Source organism: Odontomachus brunneus, unplaced genomic scaffold (assembly GCF_010583005.1).
Source record: "Odontomachus brunneus isolate Ranch 3 - 2012 unplaced genomic scaffold, Obru_v1 Obru_scaffold_008, whole genome shotgun sequence".
NCBI lineage: Eukaryota > Metazoa > Arthropoda > Insecta > Hymenoptera > Formicidae > Odontomachus > Odontomachus brunneus.
Window position 1 is genome coordinate 129199 of NW_022639458.1, and position 20965 is coordinate 150163.

At 43.4% G+C, this 20965-nt stretch overlaps 1 protein-coding gene across 4 annotated transcripts in view; it reads right to left on the reverse strand.

The window, feature by feature from the left end:
* LOC116854090 overlaps positions 1 to 20965 on the reverse strand; it is a 220381-nt gene that overhangs the window by 98699 nt on the left and 100717 nt on the right. Inside the window, exon 1 of one of the 4 annotated variants that reach the window (XR_004380086.1) lies at positions 16014 to 16369. The exons of the other annotated variants lie outside the window; for them this stretch is intronic. The gene's annotated coding sequence lies outside the window, so the exon portion shown is untranslated. Of the gene's footprint in view, positions 1 to 16013; positions 16370 to 20965 lie in introns of those variants that run through there. 4 annotated transcript variants of the gene reach the window in all.

Consider the following 20965-nt stretch of genomic DNA (forward strand, 5'->3'; position numbering starts at 1 on the left):
CCAAGAATTTTGGCTACTGTCCAGTATTTGTTCGGTATTGCTTGACTGGATCAATTTGGTCAACGCTTGTTTTGATATTGTAACTAAATAGTAAAATCAGTCAGTTTCTAATCAATTTTTATTTTTAATTTTTATTTTATTTTTTATTGCTAACAACGCTTCGGTCGTTTCTCGAAATTATTCGATAGAATTATCTATTCTTAACCGAAATTCGACAAATTTATGGTTAACCACCGAATTTCGCATTATAGGTATAGATTTAATTACTAATTAAAGAAGATTAGCGGATAGTCGCTCGCGATAATATATTAATGTTCTCTAATTAATAACTAAAAATCTACAAAGATAAAAAGGTAGAGGACTTTTTTATTCAGTGCCTAATGTACAAGTACACGACGGCAGATGTCGCCACTATAACTCATCTACCATATCTCGTGTAATCATTCACAAATTTTTTAATTAATATTTCGATAATTATTGCGAATATCACAGAACGGTATTTTATGTTCGTCTCAATTTGTATTATGCCTCCACGAAAGCGTCGCGGAGATTGTTCCGAGACATACTGTATGTTCTTGAATTAGAATCTGCGTAGTCTCCGCCATGACTGTCAAAAGACAGTTGCGCATTCTGCCCCTACGCAGACAGAGATGGAAAAATTCCTTTATGTTTGTCCATCCATTCTGTCAAAGACACATATGCTGAGTCTAGCTTACATGTGTATGATTGTAATTGTAGCTTCTGATATGTGACTAGCTTTCCCCGGAAATTTTTCTACCGAAGAGATGAGGAGCAAATAATTGAATCTCGCTCTGAACATCGGTTGAAGATGATCGAGATCCCAGAGTCGAGCCTAATTAACTTCGCTGCTTGTGTGAAAGTTCCTTCTCAATTCCGAAGCGAACGGGATAAGCGGATGGAGGAGTTACTCGGAGTACTTAGGCGCGTTTTGCTAAGATTTTATCAATGTTAATCGGCCGATGTTCGTCTCGGAGAATTTTGTTTTCGAAAATTACGATACACCCACCACACACTCACGCAGCTATATTGAGTGCGTGCATAGTCCATAATTATTGCGCGCGCGTACATACGAATGCGTACGAATGCGAGGCGGTAAAAGTGCATTATTATGCTTACATTTACGTAATGTTATTTCGATTCCCGCGTCACCGTGGCCGAAATTAAAATTCTATCGCGCGGCATCAGTAAACATTACAGCAGTTTATCATCCGACGCCGCGCGATACACCGGCCGACAATAATAATTATCGCGATATCTCGCGGATAGGCGAGAAGGATAACCAGCGTAATTAACAAGATAGGTCATCTCGTCTATTGATTCAAGCCTCACGCGAGTTCGAATCCCCGCGCTCGGACGCGCGGCAATTAGTCGAAAAAGAGGAGAAGAAGGAGAAACACAGGAGAAATATACGTATACCTCTATGGGAAAAAGCGACGGAGTTAATTTCCGATTACGGCGCGTTATCTCACGTAACATCAGTACAGAATACGTGCCTTTAACGAAGGCGGGACTCGCGAAGTGTACATCTTCGAGGTGCGACGGCGTTCGCCGTTGCTGCGCGCGTCGTACGACAGGAAACGCGATAATTACTCGGCTGCTTCTGCACTCGCGCTGACGTGCAATTATGAGCGAGGAGCACATGCGTTCGCGTCGGTGCGCGAGATTCCGACTTGCCGCGGGTGATAAGTGCAATCGCCGAACCATCGGCGTTCTTCGACGCCGCGCGACGGCGGCGGCGGCGGCGACGTCGTCGAATCGGTAGTTCCCTTCGTACGCTCCCCGCGGCTCGCTAAACGAACGCTATTGCGTGGAGCGCGAAGACCATTAGATAACCCACCATTTTGAAATGGTGCGACAGGAAGCCTGATAATCACCGACGGTGTGCACGCTCGATGGAGCAGCGCGTCTGTGCGCGTGTCCGTGGGCGTGTATGTGCGAACATCTACACCGGTCCGGCCATGGCGTCTGTCTCGCGTTTATTTCAATATTACATACCGCCGGCAACAAAATAAATCGCCAGCGTCGGGATAATTTTGTATAATTTCCGCATAATTATCATCGATCGCGTCGCGAACGAATTCGCTAACGAATTAATTCTGTTGTTTATTTGGTAGCAGATGAGAAGGAAAGAGATAGAGAGAAAAAGAGAATAACAAAAAAAAAACAACAATCAATCCGCTCTCCTCGCTCGCAGCGAGCGTTAAAAATCGTCGAAAATCGTCGACGGACTACGACGACGGCGGTACCGCGAAATTTTATCGATCGTCAACGCGTATAATGTTATGCCGCATAATAAGCGTAAACAACAATTAACCCGTCGCGTATCGCGCGCGAGCGCGGGGGCAATTAATTAATCATCGTCGGCCGTCTAAATGCCGCGAATTCAAATCGCCGCGTAATTGGCCGTAAATCCTTACGACGGCGCACCTTGCGCCGTTCATTTAAACCGCGATTCGACGAACGCGCGCCTTCTACCGCGCGCGGACTTTCGTCACAGGCTCGTTCGTTTCTGCGCATTTCATTATAGATCTGTTTTTTACATAAATTTTTTCCAGGATAATTGCTCGCTCGGGCGCAAGTTCGGGAGACTCTCGTTCAATATTTTATCATTAATCTTCCCAAACCCGCGTTTTGCATAAATTTTTTAACGAGCAGGTCACATTTTCAGTTACTTGTGATTTTATCGCCGCGACTCCGTTATCGAGCGTGCCGTTGTTTATAAGTAAATTTCCCAATTGGTGGCCGTGCTTTTATTAACGACAGTTGCATTCGCTTTTCTTAATAAACCGACTAATGCAAGTCCGTATTTATCCTAATTATCCACTATCACGTGCCACATTGTATTATAATCAGTTATAACAAGTTTCGAATAAGATTCAAAGACGTGAATGCTGAGATATGATGATTTAACAAGCGTACTGCTGATTTGAATGGTTATTCGCCGATATCTTAAAAGCTGACAATTAATATTATAGGTCTGTTCTTTTTTCGAAATAAAAACAAAAAATGAAACAAAATATACTTGTTTCATTCTGATTTATCGCACTAGTATATACTAGTTCAGGAAGTTCTTCGAAAAAGGACAGGCCTCATCTGATTTGTTAGATTTATACAATTATATTCTTTAATTTCAAATATTATTTCAAATATTGAAATAATATTTATATTATAATTTCAAATATTGAAATAGTCAAACTATTAGTCATACAACTATTGAAATAGTCAAAAGTGAAGGAAGGTTATAGAATATTTGCTATATATAAGCAAAGAAAATAACAAAATAATATAATTTTCGTAGTTGATTCATATATGTTAAGATATGCTAGGATATTTCTTTGTGACATCTGAATAAATATAACAAAATAATATAAACGTGCCTATTTCTAAAAAGAATATGATTGTAAATCTTATTTATTACATAATGAAAAAATAACATTAATATATATATTTATATAACTTATCCTTCTAAAATGTAGTAAATAACACAAATATGAATCTAATATGAATCTAATATGAATCTAATATAAGACTAAATATGAATCTAATATGAATCTAATATAAGACTAAAAATGATCGTGTTTAAATCAATAGGTTAGTAATACATGCATGATTTTGTACTGATTTGTGACATTTTGAATGATTACTTATTATTTTTTTATTAATAAATTTATATATTTCCTTATTTTCACGATGAGATGTTTCTTAGTCAGTAATTGGAACGTTTATCTTGATCACAAAATGGAACAAAATTAAAGTGTCATGTCAAATTATACATTATTTATACTTTCGTGGAAATGTAAATAAAATAAAATCTTCCCACACGTAAGTTAGAAAAAATATAACGCAATTGGAACTCCAAATGTTCAAGCTTTTTAACAAAATCAATTTTGTGTGTACATAGTTTAACATCTACATTGTTAATTAGTTAATTTATTTTCATGATAAAGTTGATTCTTAATTAATGACTTGGTTACTAATTGCAATATTCACCTTACGCGGTTCTTAATTGAGCGAATGAGCCAGTCGTAGATGCGACTCGTGCGATTCTCGTGAGGGGAATCGCACGCGTGCCACTGCGATATGCGAATTTCTTGCTAATTATTCGACGCCTCGGCAGATTATCATAAATCTTATTGACACCTGCTCGGGCGCTCGTTCGCGTTACCGCGAACGCGAACGCGAGCTGCAGGTAGGATTACTTTCGTCGTTCACAAGAACGATCGCATTGTATTCTAATGATCATCTTTATTTGGAAGGCGATACGCGTAATTGCCGCGCGTACGAGATCTATCATATCATAGGAAATATTGCTATTAATAGACGTGGCTCTTCGACGGCGCGCCAGCCGCAAGAAGCGTCCTGCTGTGTTTAAAAACGTCCACGTCTTGCGCCAGGGATTCCTCGACCTACGAACGCGTTTCGTTTCATGAATCGTCGTATCAGAAACTATCAAACACTAGTGAAACCATTTTCGGAGGAAGTTAGATTAACGATTCCGGTATTGTTCTCGCAAGGGCAGAGCCGCGCAAATTTGGCAAGACCAAAAAATTTAACGAGGTTTTCTTTCCACAAAGTCACGTTGAGGCACAACAATTATTCTGAATAATACCTACGACTTGTAACTTTCGCAAACGGTTCGCAATTAAATTTGGAACGCTCGCTTTTGCGTACGATGTATGTGACATAGTTTGCGGAATCTCCTTACCTCGATTCACGATGTAATTTCAGGGGGAATTAGACCAAAAAGAATTAGGCTTTTAGACTGAAAAATCATATGATGAAATTTCCTCCTGTCGCGATAGTCGCAGCGAGATAATCGCTTGCATACGTCTACCGCGTCAAAAGTAAATCACTTGTTGTCAAGGTGACGTTATTGTGATTTCCACCTGCGGACATTCTCAGAAAAATGTCCCGACGATCTCATCGAGTTTTATACGATCCTCGTACAACGATAGCACGGTGATCGGTCACTCCTTCCTTTGCCGTCGGCAAGCGAGCGCGCCTTTGCACGGACTCGTCGAATTATTTAACGTCGTACTTAGCGTCGGCAGAAAGAGAGAAAGAGAGCAGGAAGGAAGGAGAGAGAAGAGAAGAGAAGAGAGAGACAGAGAGAGAGAGAGAGAGAAAGAGAGAGAGAGAGAGAGGGGAAAAGAGGAAGAGGGAGAGTGCTCACTGTGTTGTGCACGAGCGGGTGGTAGATTTATGGAGAGAAGATGCCCATGTGAGTCCCCATGTGTGCCTGCTTCGTGTGGTACCCCGCCCGATATATGTACATCGCGAGTGAGCTGGTACACACAAGCAACGGTCGCTGGCTCGCAGCCGTTTTGGCCGGAGGAATCCCGCCGTCGGCAGTCGCGCTAAATTAATGTCTACGTTCGTGGTACGCATCTTTCTTATTTACGGAAACCGCGCCGGAAAATACCGTGATATTACGGCGAAAGGATATGTGCGTGCGCGTGCGTCCGTGGCAGTTTGGGAAGATTAATGATGAAAATTTTAACGAGGGTCTCTCAAACCCGCGTAATTATCCCCCCAAAATGGTTACAACTTGTAGCTTCTGGAAACAGCCCGCAATGCAATTCGGAACACTCACTTTGAGGTAGTGTCATGTCGTGCTTCACAGAAACTGATCGATTTATAATTACCAACATTTTTTATCCTCCTTTCTCCCAATGACGGAATTGCATGGTTTGAAAAAATAATGATGAGAAATTAGCTCTCTCCTTCTCTCTCTTTCTTTCTTAAATTTGCGTTAAAACGAGTAACGATTCCCAGAAATATAGTTTGTAGTTTTAAAAAAACATGCGCGATTAACTTCGAAATGCTCACTTTTCAGTACTTTTGAATACAGATGTGTCGTTGTAATTTGCAGGAACTTCTTGGACTCGATCTCCGATTTATCCCCGATATTAATGATCAACATTATTCCACTAAAGTAACGGAGCCGCATGAGTTTGTAAAGATAAAAGAACTAGCGAGAGTTTCGGAGGAAAAAAATTTGCAATTAATGTCGAAAGACGCAATTTTGAGTACGACGAGTGTCGTAATAATTCACAAAAGTATTTGACTCTTTGTTTGATTGTTGCGACGTGACAGAACCGCGTGCGAAATCGCGCCTCTTTGGCAATTGCGACGGTAATCGAAGCGGTGATTAGTAAACAGCGATTTTATACCTTCGACGGTGCGCCGATTCGTCGCGGCCTCTTCATTATTGTATCGCTTGCATTCTATTCGGCAATCATACATCGTGTCTATTATTACGCCATAAATTATAATTAGCGTAACGTCAACGCAATGCATTTAACTAATAAATTCATTGCCCATTGTGTGCAAATTAATGTATGATAATCTAGTAGATTTTACTACTAGCTAGAATTAGATCAATCACGCAGGGGGAGAGAGAGATGGTGTTTGACAGAACGATGGCGCGAAAAAGCGAACGAGATACGTCATATCGGAATTGCTAAATCCCTTATGACTATTAACACGAATGCAGATATAAGTATCAGATATTCTGATCTGCTAATTATACGTATTATGAACTCCATATCGTACTTGATAAATTAATTATTATAATGCACATTTCTATTCGCGCATAATTACTCAGCGTGAATATCAACACATGTTTCGTCCTCTATGTATATATCGTACATATTATAACTAATATATAATTTCGATACTCTTCTCTACACTGTCCTCTTGGATTTCACTTCACGAAGAAGCGACTCATTTTCATACACACACACACACACACAATCGACACCACATAAGAATCCAAATAATTAAAGCTATTTTATTTTCCGAATGTATGTATATGTCCTCTCCACACGCCAGTTTTAGCCGACGGCATTGCGCGCCCAAATAAGATCCTTCGAGGAACCGCTTCTTCCTCGTTCTCGTTCTTGCACTGTACTCCATCGTGAGACCGTGCAACTCGAGGTTAAAAAGCAGTTATCCGGCCGCAGAAATGAAATTTCGCAAATTATCGAGACGCGATAATTCGCCACGGTCCTCCGGTAACTATAGCCTGTTCGCCGGTTATCCGGCGAAATCTCGCGCGATAGGTCTTCGGGGTCTATTAATTACCTTTACTTACGGGGCCGCTGCCGCACGTTGCAGTCGCCAACGACGGCGGCGGGGGGAGGGAAGGAAGGTGGGAAGGGATGGTAGGAGGCTGTCGGCATGGGGGTAAAAGGCACTTAGAATAAGAGTGTATAAAGCAGGCGCACCCTCTGCCACAGGCGAGCGAGCGAGCGACAGACGGGTGGCCCCTCTGTCGGGTAGAGTGGGGAATATTTAAAAAGTAATATCAATTACATTTGCATATTCACCACCCACCCATGACCCGCCACCGTCCGCCCTGGCCGCCCCGCCGCTCTCCGCCGGGCCCACCCCTTATAACATAGGGGCTGTGTGTTTCGCCGCCGCCATATATAGATCGATCGAGGAGGACTCGATTGTAGCAACTTGAAACGAGCTCGATAAACAATTATAGCGCGTTCGGTGAGCGCGCAGCGGAGTCGGTACGGCCAGTGGCAGAAAGCGACACTTTTTTCCCGGACCCGAAAATTGAGAACGCACACACACGTCCGGAATCTAAGAGAAACATTTATCTTCCAAACTAAAGCTTTAGTTGCAATAACTACAAAAAATAATGCATTAAACTGTGTGCATTAATTCTACATGAAAAATTCGTATAATTGTCATCTGTACAGTTGCCATCACCATGATTTTCTTCTAAGTGTAGTACGTAAGCAATTCTGTGATAAAGGTTACTGTAGAATTTTGTGTAAACGAGAAATAAATCGGAATTCTGTGCAGTAATTTATTATCCTTTCTACATAAAAAACTCGTATAGTTGTCATCTATACAGTTGCCATCACCATGTTTTTCTTCTAAGTGTAGTACGTAAGCAATTTTGTAGTAAAAGTGACTGTAGAATTTTGTGTGAACGAGAAATAGATCGGAATTCTGAGCAGTAATTTATTATCATTTCATTTTATACTAGTTATATTTTAGGAGCTGAAACGTACTATTAAAAAACCTGGCTTAGCGAAATTTACCATGTTCCTTAGGAAGATAGACAATCGATTTAGAAAAAAAGTGTTGTGCAATCTTTCTTTCATTGAATATATACTAGAAAGCGTCCGGTTGTTTTTAATTACTTCTCTCGTTTATAATTGCCTTTTTTGCCAGAAATACTTTACGTATCATAGTGATAAAGACTCGAAGTGTGATGTTATCATCGCGCGCGTGTTTCCTCGATGCTTATGATATTCAGAGCGTTTGATTATCATGTACGCGAATGCTAAGATGTCACGAGTTCTCTCTTACTATTATCTAGATAAGAGTAGTAGTTTTTTGTTTGCATAAGAGGTAAGTATCGACGCGCGCTTTCATCGATGGACATTGTTTTGAAGAGTTAAAATCTCGAAAGAAATTTGCAAAGAGAGTGGGACAATCGAAATATATTAACATACTGACAACATATCGAAAAATGCAGTTTGCCCGAAATGACAATAATAACAACAATAATCACTCGATGCACTGTCTCGCCTCATTAGATGCGTCATTGTCAGAGTCGCGGTCGATTTTCTTCGTCGCGGGTCAAGCGGCTCGTGGCGAGAGAGCTCTTCGCGAGTGTCGCCTTCGAGTTTCTCGTAAGGAGTGCGTCATATTTTTATGGAAACGAGGAATATTAAAGTGGAGACGGCGGACGTCCTCTCCTCTCCTCTCCTCTCCTCTCCTCTCCTCTCCCGTTTGTTCGTCGCGGTTTCGCAAGCTCGCGGGGAAGCAGCGGGTGCGAGAGGGCCGGAGGGAGGGAACGAGTGAGCAACAGGGAGGATGGTGGTACCGGCGTGCTCACGGTGTTGTATCGGTGTAAATCTTTGTTTGCAGGAATTTACGTAAGGGCAAAGCGAGTCCCGGCGGCAGCGAGGCGCCGCAATACGATAATGCGATAACGCCTCCCTTTCCCCCCCGTCGCGGCCCCTTCCCTGGCCCCCCTCCCCCCAACCCTTGCTTACGGCTTCCAACCTCCCTGCCCCCTTTTCAGCAGGGATTTCGCCATTGTGCCTGGTGCCGATTGTTACTTCGCGCGGGCGTTAACATAACAATACGCAAATGCGCGCGGTCGCACTCCTCGGTTTTCTTATTCCTCCGTTCTTTAGCTTTTTTCTCCTCTCTCGCTTTCTCGCTGCGAGCCCCCTGGCTCCCCCTTTTCCTTCTTCTTACGCGTTTTTTTTTCGTGTATTTTTCATCGCGGTGCTTTTGCGTCGCGACGAATTTCGTCGAGCCGACCGACTCTTAGAACAGATTTCGCCGCGCGAGCGCGAGAATAACGTGTACAATCGAGAGGGAGTCATTACTTTTACTCTTCGCAATTTCATTCGCAGGATTAGCATTCCGCGTGCATAATAGTCTGTTTACGCGAGCGTACGCGCGGATTCGCGGGTTCGTTAGTGTGAGTCAGTAGGAAAGTCAATGAGTTCACAAACATGTATGTACACGGAGAGAATTTTGTAGTAAATACCGCTATAGAATTTTGTAACAGAAGAATCAATTGACATTCTGCAATAACATTCACTATCCTTTCACTTCATATGTGCTATTTATGTTTCAGGAACTAAAATGTGGTATTAAAAAATTTGCTTTATTTCTAGCGAAATTTACTGTTCTTTAACAAAATAGACTATACGGACGGTCTATTCCAGTATTACTATAATATAATTCCAGTATTACTATAATTAGAAACATAGCAAAACTGAGGAAAATTTATATGAAAAGAACCTATAATATTCTCTCCGTGTAGTCAGCGACGAAAAAATTGTAACATCTTTTTTGTGTGCGTTCTGTAACAAAAGACTTCTGAATCAATTTTACAGATTCGATTTTTGATCCTAAAAGGATCCTAAAAGTGATACTAAAAGCAGTAAAGAACGACACATCGACGAGCTTTAATGTGCTACTCAATTATCATTTGATACTTAAGTATTTTGTATTTCTTTTGTGCGTCTCTTTCTGCGTAACGAAACAAAAGGAGTGGACTCAAAAATTGCACGTGATCATAGATCTTTATTTTATTTTTATTTTATTTGGTCTTATTACAAATATGGTAGAACGTTTTGTATATTTATCTGCAATTTTTTCTATTTACTTCTCGCGATTCTTAGTATACTACTCGTTTCCTTTTAAATGCGAAGAAAAGAACGACTCAAATAGACCAGTCTTACACGATATTTGTACGTTCTCCAGCGCGTTGAATGTAAGATTGACACATGAGCAAAATTATCATCTAGTGTTTTCGTGACTCGCGAGGTGAAATTGCCGTCGCATCGGACAATGAACGCGGGTGTTTAACGAACTTGATCGTGCAAGGACAAACGGTTGGCGAGAACGCGGCGAATGAGTTGAGCTCAAAACGTAGTTATCGTTGCTGTGCTGCCATGATTATTTTCATTACGGTATACTCGTCCGATCACTATCTACGTCTCTTCCCACTGTACGGCGGGGCTTAGATTTCATGTTTTTTCTTAATGATTTGAGCAATTAGCCACGCTGAGTGCCCTGACTTCTCGTTCCAGCTCGCTCCCTCGTCTCCTCCCTCTTCCTTTTAGCAAGTCCCCGGGATTCGCCGGTGAGTCCTCCCGTCGAGAGGACGGAGAACATGAAGAAAAAATAATGGCGTCGGCTGGCTCGTTATCGCGCGGCCGGAGACGGTGCGCGCGTTATTATCTGCCAGTGCGTAATTAGAGGAGAACGATTTGCGCACGGGATGTACGCGCCGTGGAAATCGGTGGCATTGCTGATTGCACGTGGCAATCACCGTAAACACTATTTCCGATATGCTAACGACGGTGAAATGAAAAAAAAACCAGCGGCCTACGTTGCGACAAATGATCTGTACCCATTAAGAATGTCATCAAGAAAGTTGGTCAACGATAATTAATCATAATAATTAAAAATATTAGAACCTATAGTGTTCGGTATAATAATCATTAAAACTTCGTTGACAAGGCAACAAATATAGATAAATAATTGTACTCGCAACAATCATTCTATATTGGTTCTTATAGATCTGTTAATGTTTCTACACGAAAGAATATTATAGTTTTTTGTTTTCATATAAATCCTTTTCAATTTTACTATATGTTTCTAATATATTGGAAAAAGAAATACTTGAAAATAGTAAATACTTCTTTAGTAGGCACTAATAACATATTTACTTAAATCGAAATTCTTTTATTTAAATAGAATAAACAATTGCTTTCATGAAAATCTAAGACTTTCTTAAAGTTTTAAGAAAATATATATTTTCTTATTTAAGAAATATTTTATATCGATATAAATTAAATATATTATTGATACTCCCATCGCGAATATAAATAATTACTATTTTTTAGAGATTTTTCTCAATGTAGCACAGAAACAGATTGTTAGTAAGATTTATCTTACTAAAAAATTATACTAAGAGATAAAAGTATCAAAACCTGAACATATACCTAACTCTGGACATTCTTATTTTGCTTTAGTTTCTAAATATGGATATTTTAACTTCTAAAATAGAATATATGTTTATATATACTCTATTTGAAAGTTTAAACATTTTTTATTTAAAGACCAAAACAATAAGAATGTCCAGACTTAGATACATGTCCAGATATCGATACTTTTACTTTAAATTTTGTTAGAAAAGTAGTAAATCATTTTTTATTTCAGTTTTTAAAATATACATGGCACATATGAAATGTGAAAAGACAGTAAATTATTGCAGGATATCGATCTAATCGATCGAATTTGGTTATAAAACTTTAAAAGAGTTTTCACTATGAAATTTTCTCCGCGTAATAAAACACCGTTTCCGTCATTAGCGACTCACGAGTATTATTCAATCCGTTCACATTGTCCGAGCGATAAATTACGCGTGAGATTGACGCGCGACATATCACACGAAGCCTTTCGTCCCGCTTAAAACTGCCAGTTAACGTGCGTCCTCCGACCTTCAAGTCCTCCTTCTAACACTCCGTACGCATTCTTGATTTTTACAGTTTCACACGCTCGATCAATGTGGGATTAAGATCCGTGTCGTCGGCGCGCCTCTCCTCAGACAATGAGGTAACGACGTTCTTACTTACGTGGCTTTCTTGATGCGGGAGAAATTGCGCGAATAATGAGCGGAGCCACGGTGCTGGTCGCGAACAACCGTGTCGAATGATTGCCCGATCGATATGGGAATAACGGAGCTGCGATTATCGACATTTTTGTCCCTGACCCTACTCCCCTCCGCCTCGATAATGACGTAACGATATTCTTACGTTACTTTCTCCACATACGCGAGAGGAATTACGCGAATAATTAGTGGGGCCACGGCGTCGGTTGCGAACAGCCGGCCCGAATGACGCCCGATCCGCCTGCAGGCTCAGGTGGCTCCGCTCTCTCGGAGTTCCCATTGTGCGGACAGGGGTGCATACATTACTTTTGTCGGGCCTCTCTACCCTCCTCGCGGCACCCACACCGAGCCGCGGCAGGTGTTGTTGCCGTATACACCCTGTACACCGCGGGCAGAGTTCTCGTCGCGCGGGCGCTCACGCTATCCTTGAATTTATCGCCCGTGAAAACTCGTTTTCCGCGTGCAACGTGACGCCGATTACCGCGGCGCAATCAAGAGTCTCGCGCAAGTGTTCGCGCGCAATGCGAGCCGACCCACAAACGACAGGGATTATGGCGTGTATTGACGACGACGACGACGATTACGTACGCGGCGATGGTAGTGGTGATGCGTGTGCCCGCACGTACTTGTACATTTTTTATCCGATACTCGATAAATCATCAGGAAGTGTACCGCAAAGTTCGTTCCTTGTGATAGGTATTAGACTTCTGGATTTCTGTTTAAGTATTAGAGAGGATTCTATTTTAGTATTAGAGCTATTTTAATAGCTTCATGACTTCCATTCTTTGTGATCGTGTTTTGAATACGATACTTTGGTGATATAATTCAATTTGGTGACAGAATTCAATTTTGCTTAAAGCTTCATTGTGTTCATTTAGAATAGCTCGAGCGATTGACTGATTGATCAAATATTTCTGAATATTTTTTATTTGATGCTTGATAAATTATGAGGAAGTAAATAGAGAAATTCGTTTATCAGATTATTAAAGATTGAAAATTTGATATATCAAGTAATTTCGATCTCTGGATTTCTTCGTTTCAATTAATCAAGTTTCAAATTTCGTATACAATCCATAATCTTCAATCTTCAATACTTTATCTGATACAGGCTCAACATATTGACGCACCGACGGCAGTCTCTGCAACGTTGAGACGTAAAATCCCGTCTAAGCCGCAAAACGCAACTCACAAACGCAGACGCAGGATGACGTGTCACTTACAGATTGGATGAACATTACGTATTATTCAATCTATAGGTGATATGTCATCGTGTATCCGCGTCTACGAACTGAGTTTTGCGGCTTATTCTCAGTTGAAATTTTAGCCCTACTTTCAATCTCTCGCTGACCTCTCAAACATTTGCATATTCTGAAGGATCATTGTATGTTTAATACTTATGGAAACTGGAGTTCTATATTGTGCTTCTAAATGGCAGAAAATGGATAAAATGTCACTTAAAGGTTCTAAGGAGATCTCTTGGCAAAACTAATGGGTTAAATAGAATAAAAAACGATCGATATAAGTTTTAATGTATCAAAGTAGGCGTTCAATCTAATATTGAAGTCGAAAATAGGATCAAAACTTCGACTCGGGATGTAGATGGGCTTCACAACAAAATAACACGGATCTCTCACGGATACCATCACGGCTACAATTTGTGTGTCTGTGTCGCAGTGTTACGTACTCGCCGATTTATTTAGATTTGATAAAAACCTCGTCGCGTACGTGACGGCACGTAGCTCGTCGTGGGATCCGCCTCCGACGTTCCTCTCTACCTTCGCTACCGTTTACCTCGCGATGGAGCGATTTCGCGGCTATCATTTCGAATCAGCCATCAAGATTTATTCCGATGTCGAAATGTCGTGTCGCAGTGATACGTGGCGTGACGAAATGCCAATGATCGTTTCTGATCGTTTCTGAAGTCGCAAATAGACAAAGGCAGTATATATGACGTTACATGATGTTCCCAATCTTGCAATTAACACGTTGACGTGTTGGAGATTGAAGGTCATCAATGACAGGCGATATTACCGCGTCTCATGAATTTACGTGTAAAACGCAATTAATTGTACATAACAAATAAAATATATAGCAGGTAGAGAATAATAGAACGCGTTAGCGGATATATACGTTATAAATTGCATCTATTTACTATATTTTTCACTCAAACTTCAGTTGAGCATTGAAATAATAAGTGAAAGTCGGTGCGTGACAGTCAAAACATTAAATTGATAGTCGTTATAGTGAATAATTTCAGAACGGATGATGATCAGCTCTTGGCTGTCAGATTTGAAGTATTATTGTATATTTGTCACAATATTAAATTGATAATCGTCATAGTGAGATCTGATAAAAATACCAGAGCGAATAATGATCAGCTCTTAGCTGTCAAACTTGAAGTATCATCGTATGTTTGCAATTTATCAGGACATATCGTATGAGGATCGTAGAGAGAGAGAGAGAGAGATCCTCGGGTTATCTTCACTGAATTTTACAACAAATCATCTATACTCTCTTAAAATGAATTAGTCAAACATCACTGAAAACAGTGAATATACACTGATTTACAGTTATAAGTATAGCACTGAAAGTGCTCAGTGCTATACTTATAACTGATATCAGTGACTATTCACTGATTCACTTTAAGAGAGTAAAGAACTCAGCTTTCCTCTCCATTTCTCTTGTGAAATCAGTGACTATTCACTGATTCACTTTAAGAGAGTAAAGAACTCAGCTTTCCTCTCCATTTCTCTTGCGAAATAACATCTCGTTGGAGGAGCTTGCAAATGTTGCGCACATGGAACGGATAAAAAAAATCCTTGCATCTCGGAGAAACCCGTCGGTAACGGTGTTTACAACGAAGAAAGCATAAAGCAATTCTACGTACACAAATGCCGCAACGTACGCGAACTTGTCATCCATGCAGAGTAATCGACAATGTTGCTAAAGCGGGAAAGCGTTCCAAACTGAGACGACTAACTCCTAGCTGCATTCATTCGTGAAAGATCCCCGCGAATTCCTCGACGATACACGTGGAAGAGGCGCGAAACAGAGCGAAGCGATACACGTCCGTGCTTCGAGGGTGCAACGCGAAGCGACGACGAGAAATGATCATCGTGTATTTATCGCAAAGGGGGATACGAAGGAAGAGGTCAGGGAGGAAGAGAAAGAAAGGGCAAGACGAAGAGAAGAGAAAAAGAAGAGAGGAGAAGAGGAGAAGGAGGCGGTGGAAGGAGAGACGAGGCCTAATATGGCTGCCGCGTCCTCTGTATTCCGGTCGTAGATGGAGGAGAGGCGAGTAGCTGAGCGAGCGAGCAAGCGGGCGCGGCACCAAAGGCAGCAGGCAAGCTTTCAATGCCAGTCATCTCCCGGAATGCGCCGGTGGAATACGCCTTGTAGTTTGTATTCCCGTATCGCGCGACGGACAAACAGACGGACATACGTATGTACGTACATACGTACGCACGGATAGATAGACAGACAGACAGACGGGAAGGTCTACGAAGCGCGAGTCCTCCTCAAGGAGGACACGGGGCCACAGTGCTCGGCTCGACTCGCGCTCCTCGTCTTCTCTCGAAAGGCGCGCGCGATGCTGTTTTCGTCTAGGCACCGGTGCGCGGCCATTTTGGGTCCTCCTCAAGGCGCCACCTAGTACGCACGTTTCCCGTCACCTCTGGTCCGTGGGCGATGAGCGAGTCGGAGGAAGGTCACCGCCGTCGCTCGCGATCGCGGGTCCGACAACGCGACGTCGATGCGCGGCACTCCTGTAGCGCAGACTTACTAGCCTAGCTCCTTCTCCATCCACCCTGGTCGAGAAACGTACCTCTTTATCGTCACACCATCACCGTCGTAGATATTATCGATAGGCCGTTCTTATCGCTGATAAGAAACGGCGGACGTCGAACTCGCTGTGATCCACCGCGGCACGTGGTCTCGCGATTTGCGCGCTCGAGAGCACGTGATCACTCGGATCAAGCCCCCCGGGGGGTCACTTTGGGGAAAGGGAGGGGGAGGTGTGAGAGGTGACAGGCACTTTGAACATTCACTAAGAGATCTCGGAACTCCAAAACGACTCGTCTCGTAGAGACGTTACGAGCGCGACGAGAGACAACGGCGACGGCGAAGACGACGCCGGATTCGCCGGCTGCGAGACGAACCACGGCGGGGTTCCTAGCGGACAGGGAGAGGAATACGAACTAAGGGTTCTATATCCATCCGACGAGCGACGAGGAGCCGGGCCGAGTCGAGCATAGCATAGGGAGCAGAGCAAGGAACACTGGCACCACTCCTGGTAGGGGTAGCCGACGTCCGTCCCGAGTCTTTCCTCATCTGCAAGTCGTATAACCGAGCTAATTATCAAGTTAATATGGCCATTCTGTATGGAACCCCGCGAGAGAGTGGGTGGAAGCGAGATGCTAGCTAGGGGTGGCGCTCGGCGTGCGAGCGAGACGGCCGGAGGTACATTGATATTATAAGTTGCTTCAATCGCTGTATTCATTTGTAAACTAACCAGGCTAAATGTATTCACCACCGCGAGGCGGCGCGCCGATAGGCGGAGCCACGGGTACCCGGGCTACGACGGCGCCCTTCCTTCCTTCCTTCCTTCCTTCCTTTCATCCATCTACCTTCCTACCCTTACGCCATCGGCGTCGTCGACGACTCTCTGTTCTCTACCTCTCTGTTTTTCTATCTCTCTTTTTCTCCCTTGGCGACGTCCTTTTAGTCGTTGTTCTCGATAGCGTCCTTCGATGGTCATCATCACTGTGCCGCGGACTCGAACAAAACGGGTTCAAAGAGATGAATCCCCCTTGAGAGAAGCGAGTTGGCGAATGTCTCGCCATCGAGGACAGTGATGGAAAATTTGGTATTCAGTATCTCTGATAACGGAAAATTGATCTCTTTCTCATAATGGGATCTTTATTTCTTAATCGAATGTAAGTCTGTAGGAGCTAAATTCTTTTGTCGCTCGCCCATTGTCTTTCTTTTGGAACACTCTGATTTCCATCTGCTAAAGAGTACCGTTAGACAATGACGTTAGCAGATAATGCAGTCAAGTTGGCCTAAAGATCTTGTAATCCATGTATTTTGTTTATTGTATATTTATTGTGTGAAAACAGTAGAAAAAAAATGTAAAATGAAAAATTCGTTTTAGAATAGTTTAAATACTATAGAGCCTTTTTAGAATAGATGCTGTAGATGTAACACGTTCTTGTGTTTTCACCAGATTTTTCCTCTCAGGAACATTTTGCGATTCTTTTTCTACTGTTTCTCTCACAATAGAAACACCAATGAAACACATGACGAGCATGACCAACTTCACCTGGTCTTTCGTACAACTTCTATATTTTTTCGTATATTTTGTACCTTCATATATAACGGATTTCCGGGTTTAATGTCTGTCTCTGGGTTACAACTTGCGGGATAGACCGGTATCGTAACGAAGTTGAAGAACGTTGATCGGGACTCCTACGGATCCGCTCTTCTCCCGACCAACAGACTTGAATCTGGCGACCGGCGCAAGAGAGCGGAGGCGTACACACTCTGTCATTACGTTTCATGTATTCAGATTTTTTCCCGTGAGCTCTCTGCCTAGCGCGAGCGAGCGCCAGCCTGTATTATTATTCCGGAGCAACTTTACGCCCACCTCTTTTGCTTCCCTACCTTCCTTCTTCCGCGATGACGCAGAGTATCGTCGCCGTGGTTCCAACGCTCCGACGACATCGCCTCTGTCGTCGTCGTCGTCGTCGTCGTCGTCGTCGTCGTCGTCGCTGCCGCCGCCGCCGCCGCCGTCTTACGGTTCGACTCGAGAAGGGAGACCGCGGAAATATGAATGCATAAATGCATAAGTGCTCCCACCACCGTCACGGCCACCACCATCTGGTCCTCCCGCCTACTTCATTCACGTCGTGATTCCGAGTTTCTTTTCTCGAGGACGCTTTTTGCCCTTCAACCTGCGCTCGCAGGAATTTTCACCGTTCTTCGGCCAGGTTGATTTTCGACCCTTGCGCTGGGACGGGTACGCGGATGCGAAGAAAAATACCGGCTGTTTCGTTTCGAGTCCCGGGTTGGAACGTATCTGAGGAAGCGGAAAGAACGACAGAACGGTAAAAGATGTCTCTTCACATTCAAATGTCTCGGAAATTTATCAGCGATGTATCTCCTCCGCTCGTCCGTCCGAAGTCGTCGCCGTTGACTTATGCACATAATCACAGGCGAACCCGCACAGTGACCCTGAAGATCCCTCGGCAAGAACGATATTGTTATGATAGCTACGAACCGCTGATGTTCTCCAAAGTAAATAGCACGCTTGCACGCTCAGATTGTATTTCGCTTGGTCGGGTGAAAGAGAGCGGGAGGGGAGGATACGGACCTCCCCCGAACGGAAAGAGAAGACGCGCCGGTGGTGCCACGAGATTAAAAGACAAATTAGCATAATGTGTGCTTGCGCGTCCCAGGCCGCCCTGCGAAGAATTACGGGGATGGTCTGCCCCTCTAGTACTCTCCTAGTATCTCTGCGTCGCGTACTGCGACTCTCATAATAATGAATCAAAATCTTTTTTTATAAGCTGTGCGCTTTCTCTTTGTTTCGGCGAAATTGTCGAGCAAGTGAGTGTTTTAAGAAAGTGACGATGGACGAACCGATTGTCTGCTCTTCCTTTTAGGAGAAATGTACGATTGATTGAAGTACTGAATTAAAGGTGATTTTCATCAAACTCCGATTAGTCTAATCGACTTTAAATTGTCACCAGTCAAATATTGTCTGCTGAATTTTGCGGAATTATATGAATTTATTATATGATTGATATGTTATAAAGTTAAATGATGAATTTGCTATAAAATTATTGGTCTTTGATTATTGTTTTCACATAACTCAAAATTGATATTGAAAATTCTGCTGGCCATTATTGATCAATTAACTTAAATGAAATTTGGTGAGAGTCATCTTAAGTAAAATAGGTTATTGATTATCTGACACCATTAATTTCAATCGAATGTGGTTTCCGGAGATACAAAATACGCTAAAAAAACGATTAATTGTCGAGTTAAGAACCTTCATTTATGTTTCGACCGTTACTCTTGAAAGAAGCTTGGGCTCATTTTACTCGGACTCCATCGTTCTTCCTTCTGGTTTTTAATTCTGCGACTTTACCGATTTCGATAGAACAACTCTGATAGAAAAACAATCTCGATCCGAATACCTTCAGCACGCCCACGCGAAGCGTAACACGCCGCTGTCACAGCGACGCGACGGCTTCGCTGGCGAGTTTTTAATCAGGCACCATGCAACGTGCTCGTCTCTGTCTGGTCGGTGACCAAAAAGGACCCTCGACCGACGGTCGAGGGCGGTGAGGGAGCGGGCGGGCGATAGAAAGCGGGGTGGTCGCGCGGGAGAGGGATGTTGGCGGCGATGCAAATAGCGCGTTTAATAAAGTGTCGCGCAGCTGCCATTTGAATATTGTAGCATATTCACTTTTCTCATCGAGTCCGCGCGGAGGAGACGCCGGAGGGTTGACAGAGGGGAGGGTAGGGGGAGGAGAAAAGCAAGAGGGAGGGTGAGCAAGGTGGTAAAGAGAAAAGAGTAAGAAAACACGACGGAGGAGGAGGGGTAGAAAGTTGAGTAGATTCGCGCGGGTCGGAGACTCGAAGAGAGAGAGAATGGGAGAGTGAGAGGAGAGAGTTTGAGAGAGAAAAGAGAGAGAGACAGAGAGAGAGAGAGAGAGAGAGACAGAGAGAGCACCGTGATGTCTCTCGGTTTGTACATGCACGCACACGTGCGCGAAACGCGCACGTGGACACGCATACACATGTGACACATAGACGCACGCACGTGAAAACTGTACGGCGCGAAGTGAGAGAACGAGGCGAATCACCACCTTCTTCACTTCATGCATGATTCAGCCGCAGTATCTCATTTCATCTGCTGCCTCCGCTAAACTATATCTCCTAATGGTAATGCTATTCCGCGGCACATATCTCTTTATATTACGTGGGCTGCTTGGCTGACTGGCTGGTTCACGGTTTCTTGGGCCGGGTATATCCCGACGAAAGTGTTACCACCACCACCACCATCACCACCCTTCGTGGCCCACCCCATCTCGGCTAGAGAGCACCCTATCCTTTCAGAACCCGCAGCAGTGCGCGGCGTCTTTCCCCGTTTACCACCTTCGTGAAGAAGATCTACCCTTCTAGGTGCGAGAGCACCCTCCTCCTCCCCCTCAACTTTCGCGGTGTACGCGGCTCTTTCTCTCTCTCTCTTTTTCTATACGTGTGTTTGCGCACGGTCGTCGGTGTGTTTGCGGCACTCGGTCGGGTAGCTGAGAGCGCGTTCATGGGCGCGCCTCTTGAGCGCGGAGCATTGGGGAAGAAATAAAGAAAGAAATTGTTAGTTCTCGCTGTTTTAAATTACCATTTATTACGACACATAAACCCGACCAGGCCGGGAAGTCCTACCAGCGGCCATCTTGTCCCACCCTTGAGAGGCTGAGGGGGTAGTAGTCGTCGTCGTCGGGAGATCGCGGAGGAGGTAAAGGCAGGGTCGAGAACATAGTCTATATCATCGTCTTCTGCTTTCTCTCTCTTTCTCTCGTCCCTCCTTCACCCTTCACCGATCCTCTGCGTCGTGGCTCCTCTTCTCTTCTCTTTCTCCTGATGGCAGCAGCCGGTGTCTTCTCTTTTTGATAGAGACGATCTTTCTCTTGGTCCGTCCGCGCGATCTTCTTCTTTCACTCGGAATTTCGTGTGTGTGTGTGTGTATGTATATATATATATATATAT